Source organism: Staurois parvus, unplaced genomic scaffold, assembly GCF_062004578.1.
Source record: "Staurois parvus isolate SC_StPar_1 unplaced genomic scaffold, SC_StPar_1.0 ptg003813l, whole genome shotgun sequence".
Classification (NCBI taxonomy): Eukaryota; Metazoa; Chordata; class Amphibia; order Anura; family Ranidae; genus Staurois; species Staurois parvus.
This window is the reverse complement of record NW_028321609.1, coordinates 27,923-33,061: the sequence shown is the minus strand read 5'-3', so window position 1 is coordinate 33,061 and position 5,139 is coordinate 27,923. Positions and strand designations below refer to the sequence as shown.

The 5,139-nt window shown below is 44.0% G+C and overlaps 2 pseudogenes; both read left to right on the top strand.

Annotated features, from left to right (window-relative positions):
- Window positions 1–2,548: 2,548 nt before the first annotated feature.
- On the top strand, window positions 2,549–3,692 carry LOC149427370 (uncharacterized; annotated as a pseudogene).
- A 71-nt stretch (window positions 3,693–3,763) lies between these two features.
- LOC149427369 (uncharacterized) lies at window positions 3,764–4,913 on the top strand (annotated as a pseudogene).
- The last annotated feature ends 226 nt before the right edge of the window (window positions 4,914–5,139 follow it).

Genomic DNA, 5,139 nt, shown 5'->3' with positions numbered 1-5,139 from the left:
CTGTCTTCATTTGGTTGTGTGTTGTTGCTGTCTTCATTGGTTGTGTATTGTTGTTGTCTTCATTTGGTTGTGTATTGTTGCTGTCTTCATTGGTTGTGTGTTGTTGCTGTCTTCATTGGTTGTGTATTGTTGTTGTCTTCATTTGGTTGTGTATTGTTGTTGTCTTCATTTGGTTGTGTATTGTTGTTGTCTTCATTGGTTGTGTATTGTTGTTGTCTTCATTTGTTTGTGTATTGTTGTTGTCTTCATTTTGTTGTGTATTGTTGTTGTCTTCATTGGTTGTGTATTGTTGTTGTCTTCATTGGTTGTGCATTGTTGTTGTCTTCATTTTGTTGTGTATTGTTGTTGTCTTCATTTGGTTGTGTGTTGTTGTTGTCTTCATTTGGTTGTGTGTTGTTGTTGTCTTCATTTGGTTGTGTGTTGTTGTTGTCTTCATTGGTTGTGTGTTGTTGTTGTCTTCATTGGTTGTGTGTTGTTGTTGTCTTCATTGGTTGTGTATTGTTGTTGTCTTCATTTGGTTGTGTGTTGTTGTTGTCTTCATTGGTTGTGTGTTGTTGCTGTCTTCATTGGTTGTGTATTGTTGTTGTCTTCATTGGTTGTGTATTGTTGTTGTCTTCATTTGGTTGTGTGTTGTTGTTGTCTTCATTTGGTTGTGTGTTGTTGTTGTCTTCATTTGGTTGTGTGTTGTTGTTGTCTTCATTGGTTGTGTGTTGTTGTTGTCTTCATTGGTTGTGTGTTGTTGTTGTCTTCATTTGGTTGTGTGTTGTTGCTGTCTTCATTGGTTGTGTATTGTTGCTGTCTTCATTGGTTGTGTGTTGTTGTTGTCTTCATTGGTTGTGTGTTGTTGTTGTCTTCATTGGTTGTGTGTTGTTGTTGTCTTCATTTGGTTGTGTATTGTTGTTGTCTTCATTTGGTTGTGTGTTGTTGTTGTCTTCATTGGTTGTGTGTTGTTGTTGTCTTCATTGGTTGTGTGTTGTTGTTGTCTTCATTGGTTGTGTGTTGTTGTTGTCTTCATTGGTTGTGTGTTGTTGCTGTCTTCATTGGTTGTGTATTGTTGCTGTCTTCATTTGGTTGTGTGTTGTTGCTGTCTTCATTTGGTTGTGTGTTGTTGTTGTCTTCATTTGGTTGTGTGTTGTTGTTGTCTTCATTTGGTTGTGTGTTGTTGCTGTCTTCATTTGGTTGTGTGTTGTTGTTGTCTTCATTTGGTTGTGTGTTGTTGTTGTCTTCATTGGTTGTGTGTTGTTGCTGTCTTCATTTGGTTGTGTGTTGTTGTTGTCTTCATTTGGTTGTGTGTTGTTGCTGTCTTCATTTGGTTGTGTATTGTTGCTGTCTTCATTGGTTGTGTATTGTTGCTGTCTTCATTGGTTGTGTATTGTTGTTGTCTTCATTGGTTGTGTATTGTTGTTGTCTTCATTTGGTTGTGTGTTGTTGCTGTCTTCATTGGTTGTGTGTTGTTGCTGTCTTCATTGGTTGTGTGTTGTTGCTGTCTTCATTGGTTGTGTGTTGTTGCTGTCTTCATTGGTTGTGTATTGTTGCTGTCTTCATTGGTTGTGTATTGTTGCTGTCTTCATTGGTTGTGTGTTGTTGCTGTCTTCATTGGTTGTGTATTGTTGCTGTCTTCATTTGGTTGTGTATTGTTGCTGTCTTCATTGGTTGTGTATTGTTGCTGTCTTCATTGGTTGTGTATTGTTGCTGTCTTCATTGGTTGTGTATTGTTGCTGTCTTCATTGGTTGTGTATTGTTGCTGTCTTCATTTGGTTGTGTATTGTTGCTGTCTTCATTGGTTCTGTCTGCATCCTAATCATTGCCACTCAGGATTAATAAAGGATTCTAAGTCCGATGAAAAGGAGAGATGACATCATCACTGGGATGGACATGAGAGCTGTGGGAGGGGCCCAGCACAGAAAACTACAGGAAGGGGAGGAGACAAGACCAGTCCACCTGCACAAGGAGGGAGAGCAGAGCTATGGGAGGGTCTCCACAGGCTCCACCCACTACAGCAGGGGTGGAGACAAGACAAGTCACCCTGCAAAGGAGAGAGAACAGAGCTGTGTGTGTGTGTGTGTGTGTGTGGGGGGGGGGGTAGACAGGCTCCACCCACTACAGGAGGGGGCTAGAGACAAGACCAGTCCCTACGCACAAGGAGAGAGCAGAACTGTGGGAAGGGCCCCAAATGCTCCACCTATTACAGAAAACTACTAGAGTGGGTGGAGAAATGACCAATCACCCTGCACATGGAGAGAGCAGAGCAGTGGGAGGTGCCCAGCAGGCTCCACCCACTACAGAAACCTACAGGGGGGCGGAGACAAGACCAGTCCTCCTGTACAAGGAGAGAGAGTATATCTCTGGTAGGGGCTCCACTCACTACGGGTGATGTTGTGGAGACAAGACCAGTCACCCTGCAAAGGAGAGCAAACAGAGCTGTGGGAGGGGCCAGCAGGCTCCACCCACTACAGAAAACTACATGGGGGGGAGACAAGACCAGTCACCCTGGTTTCAGGAGCTTATATTACAGCGCCAGTTATTTCCTACATGTCATCCATCCACCATGATCTCTTTTATGTCACCCATCCACCATGTTCTTCTTAATGTCTTCCATCCACCATGTTCTCCTTTATGTCTTCCATCCACCATGTTCTCCTTGATGTCTTCCATCCACCATGTTCTCCTTGATGTCTTCCATCCACCATGTTCTCCTTGATGTCTTCCATCCACCATGTTCTCCTTGATGTCTTCCATCCACCATGTTCTCCTTGATGTCTTCCATCCACCATGTTCTCCTTGATGTCTTCCATCCACCATGTTCTCCTTAATGTCTTCCATCCACCAGGTTCTCCTTTATGTCTTCCATCCACCATGTTCTCCATTATGCCTTCCATCCACCATGTTCTCCTTGATGTCACCCATCCACCATGTTCTCTTTGATGTCTTCCATCCACCATGTTCTCCTTGATGTCTTCCATCCACCATGTTCTCCTTGATGTCTTCCATCCACCATGTTCTCCTTGATGTCTTCCATCCACCATGTTCTCCTTTATGTCTTCCATCCACCATGTTCATCCACCATGTTCTCCTTTATGTCTTCCATCCACCAGGTTCTCCTTTATGTCTTCAATCCACCATGTTCTCCTTGATGTCTTCCATCCACCTTGTTCTTCTTTATGTCTTCCATCCACCATGTTCATCCACCATGTTCTCCTTTATGTCTTCCATCCACCAGGTTCTCCTTTATGTCTTCCATCCACCATGTTCTCCATTATGCCTTCCATCCACCATGTTCTCCTTGATGTCTTCCATCCACCTTGTTCTTCTTTATGTCACGCATCCACCATGTTCATCCACCATGTTCTCCTTTATATCACACATCCACCATGTTCTCCTTGATGTCTTCCATCCACCATGTTCTCCTTGATGTCTTCCATCCACCATGTTCTCCTTGATGTCTTCCATCCACCATGTTCTCCTTGATGTCTTCCATCTACCATGTTCTCCTTGATGTCACCCATCCACCATGTTCTCCTTTATGTCACCCATCCACCATGTTATCCTTTATGTCTTCCATCCACCATGTTCTCCTTGATGTCTTCCATCCACCATGTTCTCCTTGATGTCTTCCATCCACCATGTTCTCCTTTATGTCACCCATCCTCCATGTTCTCCTTGATGTCTTCCATCCACCATGTTCTCCTTGATGTCTTCCATCCACCATGTTCTCCTTGATGTCTTCCATCCACCATGTTCTCCTTGATGTCTTCCATCCACCATGTTCTCCTTAATGTCATCCATCCACCATGTTCTCCTTAATGTCACCCATCCACCATGTTCTCCTTAATGTCTTCCATCCACCATGTTCTCCTTGATGTCTTCCATCCACCATGTTCTCCTTGATGTCATCCATCCACCATGTTCTCCTTTATGTCACCCATCCACCATGTTCTCCTTTATGTCTTCCATCCACCATGTTCTCCTTGATGTCTTCCATCCACCATGTTCTCCTTAATGTCTTCCATCCACCATGTTCTCCTTGATGTCATCCATCCACCATGTTCTCCTTTATGTCATCCATCCACCATGTTCTCCTTTATGTCTTCCATCCACCATGTTCTCCTTTATGTCATCCATCCACCATGTTCTCCTTTATGGCTTCCATCCACCATGTTCTCCTTTATGTCACCCATCCACCATGTTCTCCTTTATGTCACCCATCCACCATGTTCTCCTTTATGTCATCCATCCACCATGTTCTCCTTAATGTCATCCATCCACCATGTTCTCCTTTATGTCTTCCATCCACCATGTTCTCCTTTATGTCACCCATCCACCATGTTCTCCTTTATGTCACCCATCCACCATGTTCTCCTTTATGTCTTCCATCCACCATGTTCTCCTTTATGTCACCCATCCACCATGTTCTCCTTTATGTCACCCATCCACCATGTTCTCCTTAATGTCTTCCATCCACCATGTTCTCCTTGATGTCTTCCATCCACCATGTTCTCCTTGATGTCATCCATCCACCATGTTCTCCTTTATGTCACCCATCCACCATGTTCTCCTTTGTCTTCCATCCACCATGTTCTCCTTGATGTCACCCATCCACCATGTTCTCCTTAATGTCATCCATCCACCATGTTCTTCTTTATGTCTTCCATCCACCATGTTCTCCTTTATGTCACCCATCCACCATGTTCTCCTTGATGTCTTCCATCCACCATGTTCTCCTTTATGTCACCCATCCACCATGTTCTCCTTTATGTCACCCATCCACCATGTTCTCCTTTATGTCTTCCATCCACCATGTTCTCCTTTATGTCATCCATCCACCATGTTCTCCTTTTTGTCATCCATCTTTTCCCATTCCCTGTTTTGACTTTGCTCTCTTCCACCATCTTGCAAAGCTTCTCTCCAGCTGAGTTTTCTCACGATAAGGCCAAACATTGGCATATTCTCTTCAACATTCTTCCAGCAGATGTGATTTTGCTTTTATGACTCCTTGCAGCACCTCGTCATCCCTGGCCATGTCCACTCAGCTGATTTTTAAGGTCCTCCTGCAGATGCTCACAGTTCAGAGCCTGTGATCGTCCTTATTGGAGCCCTTGTGAGGGACGACCTTTCTGCGCCATAACCCGACAATAGACC